Source organism: Pleurodeles waltl, chromosome 11 (genome assembly GCF_031143425.1).
Source record: "Pleurodeles waltl isolate 20211129_DDA chromosome 11, aPleWal1.hap1.20221129, whole genome shotgun sequence".
Lineage (NCBI taxonomy): Eukaryota > Metazoa > Chordata > Amphibia > Caudata > Salamandridae > Pleurodeles > Pleurodeles waltl.
Window position 1 is genome coordinate 701,463,227 of NC_090450.1, and position 23,341 is coordinate 701,486,567.

At 45.4% G+C, this 23,341-nt stretch overlaps 1 protein-coding gene across 8 annotated transcripts in view; it reads left to right on the top strand.

The window, feature by feature from the left end:
- The window catches only part of ZMIZ2 (zinc finger MIZ-type containing 2), a 233,846-nt gene that overhangs the window by 118,408 nt on the left and 92,097 nt on the right, over nucleotides 1–23,341 (top strand). The gene's annotated exons all lie outside the window — the stretch shown is intronic.

Genomic DNA, 23,341 nt, shown 5'->3' on the forward strand with positions numbered 1-23,341 from the left:
CACTACTGGCATCTGTCTGAAAATATTGCAAAAACCTTGGACATCAACTGTGATGTAACATTTACAGGCGATCAAGACTTAAAAACCATAGGAAACTTCCTCTTCCAGCTGAAACTAAGAAGCATCCGCCTTCTTTTCTCCTAAAGAAAGATTTGAAAATAGCTGTTTAAAACGCCTTTTTGACTATGGAAACTCATTACTGGACCTTGCCAATCCGATTTCCACATTAAAAGCTTTACTGCAAGGCGAGAGTGGACTTTACACAAAGGTATTATCCCATATTTAAACTACCATTAAAACTCACAACATTGTCAACAAGGTACTGAAACTGATCACAGCAAACTGCCTAGCAGAAAGAAAGTGAAAAAAACAAAACACTGCAGGCTCAGTTTAAAGCCAATATGTGCTACACCTGCTGCAACCTGTTGAATTAGAAGCCAAGAGGGTGTGTTTCTCATAACACATCAGGTAGGCTCCTAATCTACCCAATGTGGTTTTTTTTTTTTTTTTTTTTTTTTTAACTCTGTTGCTGCTTTTCAGTATTCCATAGCTCCCAAAGTAGTTGTCTTTACCCATGTGAAACGGGGAGCAGTATTTTTGGCTCGCCAAAACACCTAGGCCGGTTCAAGTCATGAAACTATTCTGTCCCTAAATCAATCATCTCCTTGCTCTGTTTAATAGGTCACGGAGATAGCAGACTGTTCCTGTTACTAGGATATCTGTTGATGGTTTGAGCAACTTTTGACCTTTCTCTGCTTCCATTTGTAGACGGTCTACTTGACAAAATAGTTTCAACCAACTGCATACTTTTGAGGCAGAAAACCAGCTCCTTGATTCATTTCAAGAAGGGTTCTGTATAGACCACAGCACAAAACTGGTATCATAACATCTAGATGAAGATCTTGGCTGAAGTGGGTGGGTGATAGGGTGGGTGGGGAGAGGGCCGGGGCGGGCACCGTGCTGGACTAGATTTGCTATTTGCTAGCTGTAACAGATCAGGTGCTGGCACCTCACCCATCTGTCTCCAGCATCAAATAGATAGGTGGTGATGTCCCACAGCTGTCACTTTTATTACCCCATTTATTCAATCTCTGCCAGATGTAAAAGTTTGGCTAACGGATACATGCAGGCATATGCTTCTGCATGTTTGCAGATGATCACCAGCTAATCTTATGATTGTACCAGCATGGGCATTGCCCCAATACCAAGTTTGACTTGAAATCCTTGGCTACAAATCTTGCTATCCCTCTTTGATGGAAGTCCTTTAACTTCTTGAGGATGAATATGAAAAAATAGCACCTACTTGTCTCAACAAATGTGTCATCTTGGCCCCTGGCTTGGGGCCCCGCTACTGCGCCCTACTAGAACTCTTACGAATCTGGGTATTCTTTTGATGAGACCTTACCCTGAACACCAGGTGACAGAGGTTACAACCATGTGTTTTTTTTTTTTTTCTGCCTTCTGCTGTAATATTTTTCTTAATGGTTGTCTTCATTTGCCTTGTTCAGTCATCACTGGTTATGCAGATTACTTTGGAGCTCCAGAAAAGACTCTTAACTACAGTTAAGGGTAAAAATTATTTTGTGAGAATGGCTACATGCCTTTTTAAGAATGAAACGCATATCGCTCATGCTTGGGTCCCTTTACTGGTTGTCAATTCGTAGAAAGATTCACTTTGTATTGTATAGGTTTATTTATAGAGCGCATTCCGGCAAGAGCATCGAAGCGCTAGTCAAACCAGAGACAAGGGAAAAAGCACAAGCTACCCCAACAGTGTCTAATTTGCAAAAAGCCAGGTTTTAAGGCTTTTCCTAAAGGCAAGATGAATCGATATTTGACGGAGCGAGAGGGGCAGGCCATTCCAGAGCTTGGCCGCTTCTGAAGGGCCGGTCTCCCCATCTGGCCTTGTTACAGCGAGGCACATTGATCATAAATTTGGAAAAGGATCTCAAATATCTAGACGGTTGATAAAGATGCAAAGTAGATTTCAAATAGTCGCATCCCTCCGACTGTAATGCTTTATGAGTAAGGCAAAGTGTTTTAAAAATCTTCTATCTTTGTTTGCTTCTCAGTCCATGCACAAAGGATCTAGAACAGTCTTTCTCTGGAAACTAGGCTGGTGCCATTTAACTAATTCAAATGCGGTCAGGAAACAGATATTATCATCAAAAACCTGTAGTCCACTGTATCTTTATTTTCTTTGTGCTTTACTCTCTCTAAACAGCTATGACAAGCATTCTTTGCTTAATCCACTTTGCTGCTGCACGTATTGTTCTACCTGGTGTTCTAATGTTATATTTTCATTGATAGCGTTGACAAGTACAAACGATTGTCTATCGTCACCCTGCAGGTTTCTGTGTAAACGCATTCACCAATGTACAATGTTTATGCTCTTGCTCTGTTCTTGTGATGGCAGCTATGTACAGCTTCCCAACAACCCATGGGGCCATGCCAATACCAAAGAAAAAGTAAAAAGAAAATATAAACCAGCAGTGATGCCAAAATAAAAGCATAATACTGACAGGTACCGAAAACCAATTGCTTTTCTTCCATGAAGGAGTAAAACCTGAGAGATGCATCCTGGGTCACTTGGCCAAATCCACACTACAGATCTGAATCACATTAATTTTCTGTGAGTAGGTGTGGCTTACTCTTAGCTTAATATTGAATTTCCAGGTGCCAGTCTCTCCTTATCTATGAATAAAGTTGGTGCAATGTTTCTAATAGATACTTCTAGCAGCACATTCCCCATCTTTTGAATGTTCTCCATGCATCAGACTGGATCAAGAAAATATTTTCCAGTATTTCTGCACTAGATTGAGCTATGTAGCTGAGTGCCAACTGTGGTAGTGGTGCTTGGGGCCTATAAAGCACCACTCCTGGCACTCATTTTAGTTCCTTTCTTTGCATGCCACCAGATGCGGATCTGGAGCTTCTCCTTGTTTCTCATAGACCATACCTTGATTATTATTTTATTTTTCTCTTTTCGCCATGACAAAAATATTTTCAGTGTGCAAAGGATGTCACCCCCTAAGATGCAGAAACAACCTATTGAATGATCAGCTCTTGGTGAAGGATTGCTAGAGTGAAGAAAGGCAGGATTGCACAGAAACATTCTAGCTCGCGCTCAAAGCTTTTACCACTGCGTTAGCACATGTATTCCTGTCCTGGACATCTGTGTTCCTCTGTATGTTTACTGAGCACTATGGTCTGGGCAGCCAGGTCCGCGGAGAAGGGCACTTTGCCAGCTCGGTCTTGCAGGACTTTGTTTTGAATCTATTCACTACTCACTTCTCATAAGGTACTGTTTTGGTATGTATCAAAAGGTAAGTGATCTGCAGCTAGAAGTCTTGATCATGAGAACATGTTACTTACCTTAATTAACGCTCTTTTTGGAAGAAGCTCTATCTAGCTCCAGATTCCTCACTGACATGGGACTATCCAGAAAATTAAAATACCCCCCATTTTGAACTAAAGCTTTGATGGCACCCAGCAAGCAAAGCAAGTGAGCCAACTCTCTCTAGAAGAGCTCCTTTGTGTCTTCGAGCAAAGCATCTATCCATTCAGCCTTTCACCCTTCCATCCATCCACTGATATCCACTATTTCACTTTTACATTGTCACCCGTTCATTCTCTTATTCATCTGTCAACTTTTCCACATTGCTATCCATGGATCCATCCATTCACTCTGCCATTCATCCATTCTGCTATCCTTCCAACTATCCATCCAATCAATTCATCCATCCACTCTGCCATGCATTCATCATACATACAGCCACTCTGCCATCCATTCACTCCTCTGTCCAACCACTTGACATCCATCCCTTACTCTGCCATCCTTTCACCTGTCCATCCGCCTATCCATTCCTTTAATCTGCCATCCTTTCAACTGGACATTCCACTCACCCTTTCACCCATGTACCCACTCATTCATCCACACTCACTCACCCATCCATCTATCCTTTCACCCTTCCTGTCACTCAGTATTTCTCTCCCCCTTGTTCATTTACCCATATATTGTCCTGCCTTGCTCCTGCTTTGCTCTTCAATTGGTGCTGAATGCCTTTGCAACTTGCAGACAAAGGTTCGTAATGAATGCTGTAGACAGGAGAGTGTAGCTGTTACAGCAGGGTGTTGGGGCTGCAAGGTGCCCCTACTCATGACACTCACATGCTTCCTGTTATGTGATTGGACTCTACCTATTAATAAGATCCTGAGTGTAGGAATCTGGAAACTATCTACGATTTTGCTTTCTGCCTCCATGTCTGGAGGCACAGGCAGTCTTGAAAGCAACTGACGTCAGCAGGAAGGGTATCGGGACTTTTATCATACATGGCAATAGACCTGATTTTTCCACCCACTTGAAACTGTCTCTGATTTAGTGGATATCGGTGGGGAAATGCATTCTCTCAATTATTAATATATATATTTTTAATCTCTCACTTCCCTCTTCTAAAATGTTGGCATGAATGCTTTATAGGCTCCACACTTTACTTCTGGAGTGGAAACGCTGCCTTTGAAGAGCTGCATGGCACCACTTTAAGGTGTGCATAGGTGCCACAAAAATACTTTCTTGATCTAGTCTGACGCCTAGGTAATATTCAAAAGGTGAGAAATCTGCAGCTAGCTAGTTTATGCCAGAAGAGTGTTATCGAAAGAAATTTGTATTTTTTTGTATTTTTTACTTTTTTTAATTTAATCCTAGTTCCCTAGCATTTAGAATACTGCTGTTTGAGTAGGCCTGGCAGGAAGTAGGCCTAAGGGAGCTATAGCCATAACTGCGCAAAGGGCCCGAGGGTCAAAGAATAGCAAAAGGGTAAGTAGGCCGGCTGCAGTTGGCACTTAAACTGGTCATACCCTTCCCTTCTGTCGTTCCCCATTTTTCCTTTCCCTGGATAGTTGCAGGGCAAGACTGAGATGAAAGATAATTGCACCTTAATGGAATCCTGGGGAGGAGCACAATAATGTGAAACTTGTCCCAAAGAGGGAGCTAGTGCCTGGATTGGGCAACTAAGGTCCGCGACCTTCAATCAACCCAATGCACAGGGCCGGGTGGCTAAATAAGGGACGCACAGACAACGATTCCTTGCCACCCCTCCCTGTAGGAAGTTTTCACCACTTACTCACCAACAGATGCGGAGGGCAAATCTAAGACGCAGTAAGCAGTCAGTGGCGTAACAAAGGGCCCCGCTGTGCGGGGATGGGGGAGGCCTCAGCACGCTACACCGTGCATGGACGGCAGGCCCCCAACTGGTCGGTGGGGGAAAGGGGGCACTCCAGGGACTTTGCAGGGTGAGGGGGGCTTCAAATTTCGTTGCGCCACTGACCCGAGTATTTGGTAAAAGACCACGGAAAATGTAATCGCGGGGCGCAAGGTGCTGTAACAGGGAATATCTGCAAACTATAATTTGAGATGTGTAATCGGGCTCTAAAGAAATTACCTATTTTAGAAAGCCTTCTTCCTTCATCTTCATTACGCTTTGAGTATTCCTTCAAATGTTTGACCGACCATCACACACGAACCCAGGTATCGTGCTTCGAAATAGGGTCGTCGCATCCGCCCAACAGTATTTTGGGGAGTGTATGGGCTTAACGAAACACTTTGAGCCCTTTTGGAGGTTGCAGTGAGTGCACTATTATTGGGGTATGGGATCTGTGTGAAAAAGATGACAATCCCTTAGAGTGAAGCCTTTCTGTTATCCTTTATTCTGGAAACTCATCGTGGGATATTAAAAACACCAACTATGGGACTCCGGGGTTTATCATTTCCCAGTTTCTCGGGACAGTGATTTTTCCGTCTACGAGCAGTAATCTGAAATCATTTTTGTACGGCTGGTAATCTTCAACCTGGTTACTCCACTATATGTGGAGTCTTCCGTCTCGCACAGCAGTCTGGGGGTCCTAAAATGGGATTTTCTGTATTGCAAGGTTGAATCTTTAGGCTACAAGTATAATGTAGCGGACCTCAAATTATGCTGGCTGTACTGGAGGCCCTGTGATGCAGGGCCCTGTTCATATTGAAAGAGCAGTATCCCCAAGGCTAGATGGCCTCCTATATTATGTTAAGTGTGAGCCTGGGCCCAAGTTTGTGTTGGGTGTTTTGTAGGCTTAATGCTGCGTACAGTGCGAGTTTCCGTGTAAAGAAAGATTTTGCACGGTAGGCCTGATGCTGGGTGTTCTTTAGTCCTCGGTCGTCGGCCTACGTCCTGCGTCAGGGCCTTGTTTTGCCAGCTCTGGGCCGTGTGCCAAAGCCTTCCGGACTGGCTGGGAATTCGCCGCGCTGGGAGTGACTGGGGGGGTCGGGGAATGTGAGCGCTTCCCATGAGACGGAGCGGGGGAAGGGGGTGGGCATTGGCAACTGGAAATGGGGGTGGGGGAAGGGAATGGACTAGAGACTGAAGGAGAGCTGGGAATTAGAGCTTCTCCCGGGATCGCGGTTGCTTCTGGCAACTAAAATAGGGGTCAGATAGCAGCTAGAAGCTGGTGGGTGATCGACATGTTAAAAACAAGATCAAGTACTCCTGAGATAGTGGTTTGTGGAGCAGTGGGTAGTTTTATGAAAGGCTCGAAAGGGCGGAAAGTTAATTAGTTTTTTTGTAATCTATAAACTCCCATAATCTATAGGCTCCCAAGTGGCCTTCAGCAGAGCTCACGCACCCGCTGTTTTCTTCCTCTGAAGCTGAAACCTTTAATCTGCAGGCCGTCTCTTTTCTCTCTGGCTAACAGTAGCTGCACTCCTCCCCTTCACGCCATAGTTGTTGCTCTTTCGTTAGCTCAACGTGTAAACTGTTATCCATTTCCACCCTCCTTCAGTAGTTCGTGCTTTCCTTTAATTTACGCTGCCCTCGGCAGCTCCTACCCGTAAATTCATGTGTTTCTCTTTTCCTTCAAATGACCCATCTTTTTAACTTCTGCAGTTACCACATTACGGTACTTCTAAAATTCTGTCATGCACACATTCATACTTTAGGCCTGTCATGGCTTTATAGCAGGGGGCACTTCGAATTATTCACCTTGTAGTTTCGTTTTCTCCCATTATAAGTACGTGACACGAGCCTCCGTATGGATGCTCACTCCCTTATCTCCCTTGGTCTATTCTGCTATGTCCGTATTTCCTCTAACCACTAGACAATTCCTCCAAGCAGTTTTCAGAAGTATGCTGCCCTATCACTTCGCCGAGGTCTCTTCCTGAACTTTTAGCAGCTCATTCTTGCCAGAGGCCCTACCTGTCTTTACCTCGTCTAACACGCCACACCCCTTTTCCCAGCGTTCTGAAGCGCCGTGTCTGGTGTACCTATTCCTCAGTCATTCCAGAAATCCATTCTAGGGGCAGTGCTCCGAAATCATGTACTCCGTTTCCATCCCCTTCTACGCCCTGGCATCCCTTCTGGAAAGTTCTGGACAGGGTGTGCCCCCTGGCTCTCGGTGACTGTGAATTTGGCTGCCTCATAGGAACTGTTGCAACAGAAGTTTCAGTAGGTGAACTAGGTTGGAAGTGGCCTCGGGTGATCCCTCATCAGAGAAGGCGGCACAATTTCAACACTGTGCAGGGAGAGAGGGTCTGTGCCTAGGGTCACTGCTGCACAGCCATCGAGTCACCTGCTCTCAGTAGAAAACAATTATTTTACCCGTTTCATGAGTACAATTATCTGATATTGACTGGATTTTAAAATGCGCCATGTCACGTTGTCACGTGACTGTGACCGTCCACCCTTTCTGGCGGCAGCTATCCCACGACTGGCTCTTCCGGACATTTTTTTTTTTTTTTTTTTAACCTGCTTGTCTTTTGTAAACTTTCGAGCCTAGCAGTACATGCGACCGATTGTGCAGGGAAGCCCGATTAGTCTCGCAGAGCTTTACTGACTGAGATGCATAAGGCGAAAGGTAAGCATGACATTTGGGAAGGCCTGCAGCGCTGTCTCGTGGTCCGTGTGGGAAGCGCAGTACGTTCACGCTGTTTACACCAATGTTACCTCTTGTGGTTTCTTCTCCATTGGAAGTGAATGTGTTGTATTCATATTTTGTTCTTCACATGACATTATGGCTTCTTAACATATCTTTAGCCCACATCGCTTATTCTTCTTTCCAACGATTAAATCAATCAGTCCAGTTTTTATGAAGCGCAACTCCTCACCCGTGAGAGTCCCAAGGCGTTAAATAACCCTCACCACCAATGACACTGGTGCAAAGAAATCTTGGCATTAGTTTCTTCACAGTAGGAGCACATTGTCTGCTAGTACCGGTAATATGGTGCTGTTGCTTCTGCCACCCTAGCCCTGATACCTAATGTGAGCCAGCAGTGGTTTGAATGACCCTCATTTCTAATTGCTCCAAAAGCTATTCAGATGGACCCCAGTATTGTTCAATACAAATTCCTTTATTGGGAAAACCAAAACTGCGTGTTTCCATCTCCATGGTGGGAAAAGTGAAACCCTTCCTATCCAACTAATACCAGAACGAAAGTTGCAGCCTTAGTCCTTTCTCTCCTTCCTGGAAGCGAGTCTCTGTTCAGCCCTGTCCTCCATACTGGCACCCCTCAAAGTTACCCTGTCTCAATCTGCACGTACCACTATAGGCCCGAGAAAGATTAGCCAAATCCTACCCAAAATTGAACAACTACGGACACCTCTTGCAACTCTGCATTATATGCAAGTTTAACTGGAACACCTAGAAGGCCACCAGAAGCAGCTCCCGGAAGTCCTGGTCTAGAAAATAACACTCAAGCGATCAGCTCCAGACCAAACGCCAGGAGGGTATTGCCATCCTGAAAAAAAAGAATTACAAAAAATAGAAGACCGGATAGCAGACTTTATTTGCACATCCAGATTCTGCAACAACATCCCATTTAATCTCAGAATGGTTATTCTGCAGATCTGAAATGAGTGAAGAAGCACCTCTTCAAAGTACAATACCGCCCTTTAATTAGGATCTTACCTCTCCAAAACCCGCCTTATTGTGACGGATCACAAATTGTAGCCTAGGGCTCAACGGGTTCTGCTCTTCATTACTCACCAGCTAGGTGTGCATTTTGGAAACGTTAATACATGCATACATAATGAGTATTATTGCATCAATGCACAGGATGCTTGAGTTATTACAATTTCTCCTGTAGAAGTAATTTACATTTTCAGGTTTTGTCTGTTTTTTGTGTACTGCATCTTGAGGTTGTATACATTTAGCTGCTCGCCAAACTATGTTTGAGTCCAAGTACGAGGCACTATATTTTCTTTGGGTTTACCATGAAAGACATTAATGTACCGATTAACCACAGCAATGGGGCGGGGTGAAAAGGGGAGGGATGAAATTCCTTTTTTTAGTACTGTGTTTGGGTTTAGATAGCGCTTTCTACGGTGCTGATTGGGTTGCAGGCTACATGCCTTCCAAAGCCAATCTGTTGTGCTTGATTGGAACGGTGTTGGATCGTAATGTTGCCGGTTTTGGTGCTGTACATGATGACCAGAGTTGTGCTGTTATCGTCACTGCTTATGAGCATATCTTCAATTGAAGAGGATTGAGAGATAGGACTCATCAGCTTAAAAGGCAGTGTGGTTAGCTGGAAAGCTGTGGTATGGAAATTCTCAGCTGGCAGTATTTCGGTGTCATGTGATTGGAAGCAGTTGCTGTTACTCTGTCACTTGGCTTGGCCATTGAGTGATTTGAAAGAATCATAGATGGTTGCTGTAGGAGGCTGGCCTGGCTTATAGTGGGTACCTTGTGGTGCTTACACTTTGTGCCAGGTCCAGTTATCCCTTATTAGTAGAATAGAGGTGTTCTAGCAGCTTAGGCTGATAGAGGTAGCTCACTAAACCCCGGATGAAGTTGCAAAAGGGCTGCCTCTGGGTGGAAGAAGCCGAAGATTCTGCAACAACGGAAGGTGCCAGGAACCTCTCCTTTGGTCAGGGGGAAGATTCCGTCGACCCACAGGAGATTTCTTCTTGGCTTCCAGTGCAGGGTGAAGGCAGACAGCCCTCAGAGCATGCACCACCAGGAAACAGTCGAGAAAGCCGGCAGGATGAGGCGCTACAATGTTGCTGGTGGTCTTCTTGCTACTTTGTTGCGGTTATGCAGGCGTCCTGGAGCAGTCAGCGGTCGATTCTTGGCAGAAGTTGAAGAGGGAAGTGCAGAGGAACTCTGGTGAGCTCTGCATTTGTTATCTGGGGAGAGGCCCACAGAAGAGACCCTAAATAGCCCTCAGAGGAGGATTGGCTACAGAGAAAGGTAAGCACCTATCAGGAGGGGTCTCTGACGTCACCTGCTGGCACTGGCCACTCAGAGCTGTCCATTGTGCCCTCACACATCTGCATCCAAGATGGCAGGGGTCTGGAACACACTGGGGGAGCTCTGGGCACCTCCCCTGGGAGGTGCTGGTCAGGTGAGTGGTCACTCCCCTTTCCTTTGTCCAGTTTCACGCCAGAGCAGGGCTGGGGGGGGGGGATCCCTGAACCCGTGTAGACTGGGTTATGCAAGGAGGGCACCATCTGTGCCCTTCTAAGCATTTCCAGAGGCCAGGAGAGGCTACTCCTCCCAGGCCCTTCACACCTATTTCCAAAGGGTGAGGGTGTAACACCCTCTCTCCGAGGAAACCCTTTGTTCTGCCTTCCTGGGACCAGGCTTCCCAGGCCCCAGGGGAGCAGAAACCTCTCTGAGGGGTTGGCAGCAGCGGTAGCTGCAGTGGAGACCTCAGAAAATTAGTTTGGCAGTACCTGGGCTCTATGCTGGAGACCCGGGGATGCATGGAATTGTCCCACCAATACCAGAATGGTATTGGGGTGACAATTCCATGATCCTAGACATGTTACATGGTCATGTTCGGAGTTACCATTGTGACGCTACATATAGGTATTTACCTATATGTAGTGCACACATGTAATGGTGTCCCCGCACTCACAAAGTCCGGGGAATTAGCCCTGAACAATGTGGGGGCACCTTGGCTAGTGCCAGGGTGCCCACACACACCAAGTAACTTTGCACCTAACCTTCACCAAGTGAGGGTTAGACATATAGGTGACTTATAAGTTACTTAAGTGCAGTGTAAAATGGCTGTGAAATAACGTGGGCATTATTTCACTCAGGCTGCAGTGGCAGTCCTGTGTAAGAATTGTCTGAGCTCCCTATGGGTGGCAAAAGAAATGCTGCAGCCCATAGGGATCTCCTGGAACCCCAATACCCTGGGTACCTAGGTACCATATACTAGGGAATATAAGGGTGTTCCAGAGTGCCAATCAGAATTGGTAAAATTAGTCACTAGCCTGCAATGACAATTTTAAAAGCAGAGAGAGCATAAACACCGAGGTTCTGGTTAGCAGAGCCTTAGTGATACAGTAAGGCACCACACAGGGAACACATATAGGCCACAAACTTATGAGCACTGGGGTCCTGGCTAGCAGGACCCCAGTGAGACAGTAAAAACACCCTGACACATACTCACAAACAGGCCAAAAGTAGGGGTAACAAGGCTAGAAGAGGCTACCTTCCTACAGTTGCACATGTAATCATTCCTGCCATTCTTTGGTTTGGTTTAGGTAGATATGATCCTGAGCCCTACGTTCTACATAACCTTCCTGTGGGTGGGGAATGATTTTGTCTCCTGGGTGGCTCGTGTCTTCATTCTTTTGCAACCTAAAGGTAATAACACACCCCGAGCTGAGAGGCTTGAACTAACGCCACACACTTCGATGCACTCAACATACTGTGCTGCTTTCATTTTGTAGCGGGAGCTTTCAGAAAGTGCAAAAGTAACCTTTTCATTGGGTCAGAAGTGAACGATTGTAAGGGGAGGTTTTCGAAACATCTTTACTATTAACTCTGAAAACAGCTAAATCATGCTCAGTAAATTCAGACATCCATCAGTTTGATTGAAAAACTTCAATCGAACATTTGCTCCGTCCAAGCACTTAGCCAGACTTCAAGTTCATTTATGGAGAGTTGTAGCCTGAGAGGACCTCTCCAGAAGATGAATGAGGGATCCAAGGGCTAAATTAACATTATAGACTGGGCTGAAGAGTCCAGGCTTGCTGAGCCTCCTGTGGACAGATTTCTATATTTCCTGATACCACGTTGTCTTTGTCACCAGAGCTAGACTTGGAGAGTGTCCAAGTTAGCAAGACTGCAGGCAAATATTTGGCTAGTTACTGCATAGGACCATACTATCGCCCAGGTGTCTTGGAGGGCTTCACTACTTTGCAGCCTTAAACTGGCGCTTGGCTAGGTTTGTGCCATAGCTCTTGGATGGATAGAGAAGGATCGCTTAGGCACTGGTGGAGCAGTGAGGATGAATCCTTGCACAGCTCTCCAAATTTTATTTTGCCTCGTTTATTTGCCTGCATGGTAAAAGATAGGTGAGAGAATCCTGTGTTACTCACTTGAAGGAGAGAAAAATCTAACATTGAAACTCGCAGGGAGGGTGAAGAGAAACTAGTTACTTCAAGAAGCAGAGCAAGACCTTGACCGTTGAACCTCGGACCCGAGAATCCAACTGAATGTAGTGTAGTGCTGAGCACAGAAATATATGCTTGTCTGGGTGGTCTTGGTCTGAATAGTGTAAATATTATGTTCCCTGTTGCCAGCAAGTCAGTCAATGCTGGCTCTACTCCTCAATTGTTAATCATGTTTAACATTAATGACGCAAGCAGAGCACATATGTAATATTTGGACACCGATGGCTTAGTTCACGAACAGAGAGACAGGTGGTGGCACTATGAAATTCTTTAGAAGTTGCTGAGATAGGGGAACCAGCTTAGACATACATGTATGCTGACTCCCTAAGGTATTCTGAATTCCACTGTATGGGCCGCTTGCTAATACCCTTTTCCTGACTTTTCTCATATCATCATTTTGTGCCTTGATCTGCCTTGACTTGGCACAATTTTCATCTCTGTGTTCTCTGTCTCTATTTGGTGAGCGTGTGTCTGTGCTGTGGGGTATTGACTGCTGAGGGTTTATGTTCAAGATTCATCTAAGCGATCGGTAATATTATACTTTGTTGTGTTGCCCAAATGTGAATGCCAGTACATTGTGCAATGCTTTAAGACCTGCTCTAAGGCGTTGGGCAGTCCCTTCTGTCACTTACCTTATGGTGTTATTTATTAATATTTACATCAGACAGGACTTTAAACCGGATGCTCTAAACTTTTGTATTTAATCAGAGTAACCTCAAAGGACACCACGTACTGTGCCCAGAAGGGCGCACTAATGCAGTGTTACCATTTTGTGTAGCAAATCTCTCTGAAGTGGCCGATCGGCGCTATACAAAACTCCTTAAATATCACATTCTCAGCATAATTGCTTTAATTCTCTGCCATGCAGTACGTTAATGATTCTTATAGGGGACACATTCTTTAATAGTGAAACGTGCATGGGAGAGCTTATTTCAACAATTTTAATGTTTAGTCTCACACGAGTAAATTGTTTTCGGTGTTCCGTGCAACTCCCGCTGATGAAAAATGAAACCGTTTCTTCAGGGTTCCAATTTCCATATCACTGTGTAGGGCTTGGTTCTTGCTGGTCAGTGGAAACTCTGTTCTTTGTGGTGTTTCTCAGACGATGCAGTATACCTTTAATTCTTTCCCGAGCAGGAAAATTCGTTCCTATTCCTCCAATTTTTGGCATTTTGTAATGGTTATTCCTATACTTTCGACCCTGTTAACGGTGCGTTGTATCCATACACAAGGTGCGGGTCCTGGGGAAGCCTACCTGGCTGTTAAATGGACAATCTCCCATCCTTGGAGTAGGAGGATCTGGCTTCTTGACACTTCAGTGTAGTGGAGCCAGACTTGCTAACCAGGCCTTCTCCATCATTAGTTCAGTCCTCCTGGAGTACACACCTTTGACATCGGACTTTCCTTCGCCTACATTTCGCAAGGGTCTTATTGTTTTTATTAAACCTTTCCTTTGTAAGGTCTGTGCCAGCCCTATAGTTTATACTTTCTGGTTTAAGTATGTTATGCATTTTCGTAGTGTCTGCCAGTTGATTTGGCCCTCGTCAGTTTTCTCTCTAGTAGTGTCTGCGGTTGTGTGTGTGCTAACGGATGGTAGTCCTTGGTTCTGGTGTATGGGCTGGCCGTGTCCACTGTGAGGACAGTTTTTGTGTTGGTTGCTTGGATTTCCCTGTTGCTGCATTATCAAATAGGGTGATTGTGAACTGCTGGCCAGTCTGTTAGTTTGTCGGAGATGAGCCAAATGCATCACAGCTTTTGTCCGCTCGTGCTGCATGAGGTGTAGGTGGACTTGTCTATGATTAGTGAAGGTTTTGTGAGTGGGGATGTGGTTTGTATGGGGCTGACTGCATTGCTGAGTTCCAGGGTGGGTCTGATGTGAGGCTTGCGGGTTTGTGTGTAATGCTACGGAGGGGGTTAGGTTACAGTAGACAAGTCTCTTTCAGGGCGGCACCGTCCTTGAAATGCATCTCTTCCGGTGCCCCCTTTTCCATTGTGTCACTGTACCTTTCTCGCTATCACGTGTTCTCCCTTCTTCGCTGTTCTCCTGTCTTCTGGGGTCTGTGAACGGTGTATGGTTCAAGTAGGTCACCTGTACGTCATTATTTTCCACGATTTTAAATGGAAAGGGTGCGTGCGCATGAAACGCAGAATAGAATAACTTACCAGCTGTGCCACTTCAGGTTCTCAGTCAGTGTTGAAAGACCTTCGTATCTTAGGCATGTGATGCGGCCAAGTTGGTAAGATGATGACCTTGTCGCCAGACATCATGGCTCAACACAACCGGTACCTCTGTCTCAATCGAGTGAGTAGTCGAATCATTTCTTTGCCTCGAAACGCAGGTATTTGGAGATGAGCACTGTGTTTCATTGAGTCTTATCTTCGAAGTAGTCCTGTTCCTTTTAATGACTAAATTAGATCTGGTTGCTTTCTAATAAATTGCACGTACTTTCAGGATATTGCGCTCTCTAATCGCATTTTGGCGCTTGACCTAGACGGAGATTGCCATTTTGGCGCCAAGTATTTTGCAAATAATACTGCCTTGGATGAGCTGACATGTAGAATCATCCCTTTGCCACTGGCATATTTTGTGCTGGCAAGTCATGGGTTTGAAATTGGCACAACCAACAAAAGAGCACGCGCCCTTGCGCGTATTGCACATGATAGTCTGTGTAACTGGTGAGTTATTTTTAATTCTTACTCCCATAATTTTCAAACGCTGTAAATCCTGGGCGAATCAAAACTCCTAAGGATAACACATTTTTAGTGTCTATTTAAAGAAAATCCAGTCTGATTCCCACCTTCCATACTACTGGTGAGAACCACTGAAATAAACTGCTTATAAATTGCGCCGGATAAGATGGCCAACAGAGGTTTCGTTGGAAGACTCCTTCAACATCCCGAGAAACCACCACATTCATAAATACCACACCTGTTGCATCAGAGGCCCCAAGGGAAATTAATCAAAAGGTGCCTTGGACAAGGAATAAGAAAAAAGAAAAATTCCGCAGCAGTCCAGAATGGGAAGCCTCCTCATTGAGAGTAAGAATGCAGGAGTATGAACATGGCTGCCCTGAGGCCAGAAAACCGAACGTGCTAGACATTAGAGCGGAGGAGCGCCGTGAAGGCACAGTTAAATGGCGACGACTAGAGAACCGGCTCTTCAACAAAGGGCCGTGTAGAAACTGCTGGTAAGCATTAAATGTCACCTGTCGCAGCGCCACGAAGCCCGACTCCTCACAATAGTGTGACAGCCTCGACTCGGAAATATGCTAGTTAAGAAACAAGCAAAGGTAGCGAAGAAGAACCAGTCAAGGGAAGAAGAAAAAGTTCAGGCGTGTCTCATACAACGATGGGCGCTTGACACCCCCACGGACCCGCCATAACATTGATGATTAGCGGTTTTGGTGCGAAGATGCGCTGGATGTGAGCCCCACTAAATGAACAAGAAACCGGTGGTGTATCTTCGTTTTCCATCAAATCACCCCTCTCCATTTATTTTAAATATTTAATTCTTTCTAAATTAATACCTTCTCTTCATATTTCTATTTTTTATTCTCTTCCTCTAACTGCCCTGTCCCAGCTCCATGTTGAGTGTTTCATGTGCCCGTGTGCTTTCACTGCTGAAGGCCTGCCCTACAGCTACCTGCATTTAGATGGCATTCACCGGCTGTCTAGGAAGGGTGCAAGCATCCTTATGCCACCAGATCTTTGTGCTTAGCCGTAAATGGTACTGTTCTATGCAGGATGCATGTTTTGAACAAATTGTAACGAAGCATGGTATATAAAGCGGTAAAGGCCGCTGCCACTTGCAGCCCTTGTGTTCCTATAGGGCAGCCACCGGTTCCCTGTAAAGCATGCGTGCCTGGAGTGTTGTGCCCGGTGTGTTGCACGCACATTCAATCAGCGAGCTGTTGATCACCTAGATGTGCACAGAAACCTGCCTTAACGCATCCGCTCCTATTCCTTCAGTCCCACATTGCTCGCGGTAAACACTGGCAAAGGCAAGGCTGTAGAATTAGGCAAGGCTGCGAATGTGTATCTGTGTGTGTGTGTGTAGAGGGGTGGTGTGTGTTAATACAGAGCACTTTGGTTATTAGTCAGCAAGAGTACATACCTACAACAGTTCAGCCGTCTTGTTTGGGCTGCGGGGTATCTGTTTCTCCCGGAGGGTTGTCGAAGTAACCCGTCTGTAGCTGTAATACGTAAGCAACGAAAAAATAAACTCCCCTTTAGCAATCAAAGGCAAAGCTAGTATGTCTAGTTTTAATGTGCTACCGTATGCAAACGTAGGCATCTACACACAGGTAATTTGTGCCATGTTTCTGTATAGCCTGCTGCACAGCAAACTGAGAACCTTAAAAAGGGGACGCGGACATAAAAAGCGCATAAAGATGCCCACTGTTCAGAGAACTACCCCAAAACTCTGCTGATATGTCCATGCCTGTGTTTGCGTGCTTTAGCAGATTAAATACAAATTTATTGGCTTTGACACTGCTTTTTTTTTTTAGTTTATTTTTGCGACGGGTCTCTCTTAAATTTATTTGGAAACGTTGTCCACAGCTTTAATGGCACACTTTTTACTTTTTATTAGCTTATACTTTTACAGCCTTTTTCATATGTAGGAAAAAACAAAACACACACATCACAGCGTGTCATGTTCATCCCAGGTGGCTTTGCCAATGTTTTATTTATGTTGCATTTTTTCTGCTTTTATCGTGTTTGTATAATTGCAGTCGCTATCTTTAATTTTTTTTTTTTTTTTTTAAATGTTTACTCCATTTGTGTTCAGTGCTTCGTCATCCTTTTTTGAGGTACAGTCGAGGTTTATATATTAAGAAACAGATGGTAACAGCCAATGATTTGTTAACGCCATAGAGAGAAAATGCTTGCCCACCGCTGGTTTTCATTCTGAAGGATTTTCCTTGTAGATGGAGCGACCCAAACGCAGGAACACCAAGTTTGGGCTCTGCTAAGGAAGCTTGGTATTGCACATTCTAGCAAAAAAAAGATAGGCCCTCGGCTATGAAAGTCTTTTTGAGTTCTACAGGTTGCAGTAAACTCTATTCCAATGGATTAAAAATGGCAGGCGGCTTTGATAGTTGTCAAAACCTTGTAAAGTTATAGATACCGTAAAGTGTGGCGCTCCATTTTGAATATGCACCAGTCATTAAGCGTTATGATAGATGCTTCTATCTTTAAATTTCTTCCCTGGTCAGTCTCCCCTGATACCAAACTGGATCATGAAACTTTCAAAAGCTCCCATGTGCCCGAAGGATGGGCTTCTGGCATTCAGTGCAACCCAGTTTTACCCACTGACATAGCGACAAAAGCCTTATATATGTGCCATCCATGCTTGCTCATGACTGTTCTGTTTTTTTTTTCTGTTTCCTCAAATGTGGGTTTCGAGCTACCGTCTTTTTCGTTGTTGTTTGTTTGTATTTTTTCTTTAAGTGAAGTTTTTCGTCAAAATCTTTCTTGGCAGTGAGCACGGATAAGTGAGAAGCTAAGCTGTACGTTGCCAAAAACAGAAAAAGGGGCTAGTACTGCTCCAAGTCGTCAGGCCATTCCCGGTCCTGTTTACCTTATTTAGTTAATTCCCAAAATAAGATGAGATGAATCAAAGTAAAAACACAAGAGGCTTGTGGCCTCCTCAACGTACCTGGGAATGGCCTCATAGTTGAATCTGTACAGCCCTGCTCTTGGCTTCCACAGCCAACTCTGATCTGATTCTGGAGCCTGTATGCCAGAGTTCCCCAGGCCCTCATCAACTCCACAGCAAATTGCTTCCTTAAGAGAGGCCATTCTGCATCTCTCTAACATGGCTGTGGATACTCTGGTGTGCCTTGACGTCCCACTTATCCGTTACATGCTCCAGTTGGCCCAGTAGGTTCTTCATATTGTGGCAAGGTCCTTTACATATTTCAGGCTTTTCTCTGATCCAGCTGGTCCTCAAGATTGGCAGGCGTGATGGAGCGCAGCAGATTCTTGTGACCCTAAATTGAACAAAGAGATTCTGGTATTCTGAACTGCAGATGATCAGCATGTTTCCTCTTTGAGAGGATCTTCTGATCCAGCATCAAGGCAGATTTGCACCTCCTTGTGTGGAGCCAGCTGTGAGGTTTTGATCTTCTGTCAGAATTGGTGGATGACATTTTAGCAGTGAGCCTACATTCCAAAATCTTTTTTCATTTTTTTTTTATTTGAACAGTTGTGCCATACAGTTTCCACATTGTGTCAATTATAAAATATCTAACCAATATGTTCAATACTAACACCATCAGTCTATAACAAAATTCCAGGCCTGATGTTGCACACTTCATTAGCCCACTCCAGTGCCCCTCCGTACTACTTTACTTGAATACAGGTCTCCACATTACTTCAGATAATAATTGTGCAAACAATGTCTAATCATAAGAGTGCCTAGTACGCTAAACCACTCGCACCCAATGACATGGCCACATTGTCTGTCTCCGGGGTAGCTGGGATAATTTACCCTGCCCATCCTTACCTTCCATAAAGTTGACCTACTCTGTCCATTGGTCGAGGTTCATCACCTGGTGCAAGGAAAGTAGGATGATCATGCGCAGGCTAAGTTGCCTTGTATCCTTTTGTATTATCTATGGCCTGGCAAGGCTTGCTCTCACCTTTGTTAATGGTTACTTATTAACCATTTTGGCCTTTTTCATTTGCCTGATCAAGCCTCGGTTCTACCCGCTTCATTGTGGCGCAGTGGGGCCTCGGGTTAGTCTTCACTTTTCTAGTGTGCTTTTTAGCCTTTGGGTACTTATGACTCTTGACATGCACATTGTCGCTAGATTCTTGGCAGTGCTAAATTTGTAAAAGAATAAGTGCTGGGCCCAAAAGTTGCACAAACCCTTGACCGGCACTACCTGGCCACCATGAGTTGTCCCAAGCTGAGGTGGCGTTTCCAAAGATGAGCTCAGTCTTGTCGGAGTTGAACTTGAGGCAGCTTTCTCTCATCCAGGTGGCAACGGTTTCCTTTCCTGCATGAAATGTCCTTTTGGCTGTGTCCGGGTCTTAGTTGAGGGAAATGATGAGTTGTGTGTCATCGGCGTATGACACAATGTTCATACCGCTGCTTCTGGCGATGGCAGAAAGAGGAGCCATATATACGTTGAACAGTGTTGGACTCCGTGAGGATCCTTGGAGGACTCCGCAGTTGACTCCTGTGGGTCTGGAGGTGTATGGCGGGAGTCTGACCCTCTGCATCCTCCAGAAGAGGAATAAGTGGATCCATTCCAGGGCTCTTCCACGGATTCCTATGTTGTGGAGTTTGGTGCACAGAGTGCTGTGGGAGACAGTGTTAAAAGTTGCTGAGAGGTCAAGGAGTACGAGTGCTGCGGTGTGGCCGCAGTCTAGGAGTAATCTGATGTCGTTTGTGGCTGCCAGGAGTACTGCCTCTGTGCTGTGATTGCTGCAGAAGCCGGACTGGGAGCTGTCCAGGGAGTTGTTGGTCTCGATGAAATTCCGTAGTTGTGCCTTGATTGCTTTCTCTAGTACTTTGGCGGGGCAGGGTAGCAGCGAGATGGGCCAGAAATTCTTTAGCTCTGATGGGTCAGCCAAAGGTTTCTTCAAGAGGGCGCATTTCTGTGTGTTTCCAGTCCTCCAGGAAGGGGCCAGTGCTGATGGAGCAGTTGATTGTTTTACGAAGCTCGGGGGCAATGGATGCGCTGGCTCTGATGTATATGTGGTGTGGGCAGGGGTCCGAGGGGGCTCCGGAGTGGGTGCTGTTTATGATGACTGTTTCCTCTGTGGTGAGTGTGGACCAGTCGTGGATGGTCTGGGTGAGTTCTGGGGGAATGGGGGAAATCGGTCGCAGGTCCCGGTGCCAGGTGACAGAAAGCGGTCATAGATGTCCTGGATCTTGTGGTGGAAAAAGGAAGCAAGTTTGTCGCAGAGTTCCTGTGACGGGGGATGCTGGTGGCTTTGGGGGGGGGGGGGAGGGGTATTCTGTGAACTTGTTGATGACTGAGAAGAGTTCCTTTGAGTTGTGTGCGGAGGATTTGATCTGCTCCTGGAGTACATCCTTACTTGCATTCTTAATTTTTCGTAGGTGGGCCGTGGTTGCGGCTCTGAGGTGAGTTCATCGATGGATTGGCTGAGCCTCCATTATTTTTTCTCCAAACGTCTGCGGGTACGATTAGATTCTCAGAGTTCGGTGGTGAACCAGCTGGCCGCCTTAGATACGTGTTTGGCCGATGTCAGCCAGAGAGGGCTAGAGTGTCGTGAATTCAGTGATCCGTGGTGGTGGGGGGCTGGTAGCGATGGCCACGGGGTAGAGATGGCCACAATGTCATCTATGAAAGCTGGACGGGGGCCCGGTGGCCTGTACAACAGGATGTCATGGATGGAGGAGTTGTGGTTGGAGTGGACCAGGAAGTAAAGGTGTTCCATAGTGGTGCAGTGATTTTCTTGGATGGCCTTGACACGTAGTGAGGACTTGTGTACAATGGCAAGTCCTCCACCTGGGCGGGAGGGCTGGTCCTTCCTTAGGATGCTGTAACTGTCGGGAATGGTGATTTCTGGACCCGAGATGAGGTTGGTCCAGGTCTCAGTGAGGAAGGTGATGTCCAGTCGGGTGGTGTCGATCAGGTCCCAGAGCTCAGTGGCGTGTTTGTGAAGGGAGCGGATGTTCAGTAGCAGGCAGTTGAAGGTTGTTGGTATCTATGTGTGCGGAGAGCACCTTTCGGTTTGTTGAGGTTGGCGTTGAAGTTGCAGTTCCTGCAGGTTAAAGGTCAATGGGTGTCTTTGGCGTAGATGGTGCAGCAAATGTTGAGAAGTCTGGTGTTGAGGCGGAGGTGGGGTCTCGGAGTTGTAACAGAGGCAGTCCAGCGGGTGGTATAACAGAGAACCTGGGTTCTTGGCACTGGGCGTGGAAGGGCTTGCCTTTGGCTCGCCGCAGCCGCCATTAAGAAGGGGAGGGGGGTGCAGTCAGGTGAGAGGGTGGAAAAGGTGCTTGGCGGGGGCGAGAGGCAGAGAAAGACGGGAGAAAGGAAAAAGCGCAAAGGAAGAACAAGGTGTGATAGAAGAAAACAGCAGAAAATGCTAAAGTGAAAGCGCGACAGAGAGAAGAAAAGGAAAATACTTACTTATGATGGCCACAAGGCCACGAGGGATGAGGCGCAGGAATGGGCCTGCGGGTGGAGGAGGGCCTGGAACTGAGAGTCCAGAGACTCCATTTGTCCCAGGCAAGCGGGAGAAGTAACAGCAGCCTGGGGAGCGCAGCAGATGCTGACAGGAGGTCATTGCATAGATCCTAGATAAGTTGTTAGATTAGATACTTTTGAATCCCTGCTTTCATTTTTTTTTTTTTTTTTTATCACAGTGAGCAAATGTTATCTTAACCATTTTATCAGCAAGCATTTCGCTATTGAAAATTGAGGAAAGATGAAATGTTAGAAAAGTATACAAATTAAACTTCAAATATTGCAAATCTTTAAAGTCGGTGTTTATACAGCAGAACTTTAAATCTCAAAATATGATATCCATTATTATATTGCTTGCACATATATTCCCTTACTATGTATTAAAAATGAATTACTTTCTTGTAAACTTTACTCTGTCTCCCCATCACCATGTACCTCCTATGCCTCTATCAAAATGTCTTCTATCCCCACTCTGACTCACCCCAAACCCATTCTACTTCTGTGATCTCCACAATAACCCTGCCTAAGCTCTTCCCTTCTCTACCTCTCCTGGCCCACCCCAAACCTCAGGTTACTACTGTATTCTCCCAAACAACCCTACTAAATTCTTGCTCACGTATCTCACCTTTGACTCATCCAAAAAAACCTTTATACTACTTTGATCTCCCTAACCCCTTTCTACAGACTCTTTCCTACTCCATCTCTCCTTTGCTCATCCCAAGCCTCATCCTTTTATCCTGGGAGTTTATCCCAAATAACACTTCTGGATTCTTCCCTCCTCCAACTATCCATTATTCTATTCAAACCTACTAACAAACTCACATATCCTTTGCTTAGGGAAATGTACTCCTATTTCCCTATAGTAATCCACCACTATTTGTTTTGGGTTACAGAGTAGCTTGCTACTCGCCGAAAAGCCTTTTGATGTATCCTCCAGGGTAGTAAGCTCTATATAAATGCAGTTACAATCTCTTTAGCTCAATAGTTTCTAATATAATTTCAGATGTTTGAATCTATGCTAGATTTTCAGGATGACTATGTAAATAATTTCTATGTAAAATCATTGTATGTAAATTTATTCTGTGGACAATCTGAAAATTTGGCATGGATCCGCCCGCCCTTCCTAGGCGCAAGTTATATAGCATTCCTCTTCCCATTATCCACTTTAATGTTTACCATTCTGCGCACCGTGTGTGGGATTTTATAGTTGCATTGAAGCCAGTTTGTTCAGGTCTTAAACAGTTTCAAATGCCCTCTATTGCTGTAGTAGTGGGCAGTGCAGCTGACGACTGGCCCAACCCTATACAGCGTCACTTATCACAGGGTTCTTCCGTTCACGGCTTCCCCTTAGTTTGTTAGCCGTTGAAAAGATAAGTAATTTGTTTACACTTTATTGTATTGCATATTAAGATATAGTTCTTACAGGGGAAGCAACCAGCGGGTTAATGCATAGTAACCACAGTAAGGGCTGTGAATGGGCTGTGGTTTCAGAACGTTGACTCCACAAGGAACCCCTGGTTCGCGATGCCTGCCGTGGGGAAGGAAGATCTCATCCAAACACATGTCACGGTTGAATAGCTTCGAGGTGTTTTTAATGCGAAACATTTTGGTCAGGAAGACGTTTTTCGTGACTCTGGAGGAGGGCCGGCGTTCATTTGAAAATAGTTTCTGATTTGATGTGGGAAGTTCACGATAGCGCCCGAGCTGTTGATGGCTCATCCAGTGAGCGAATTAATT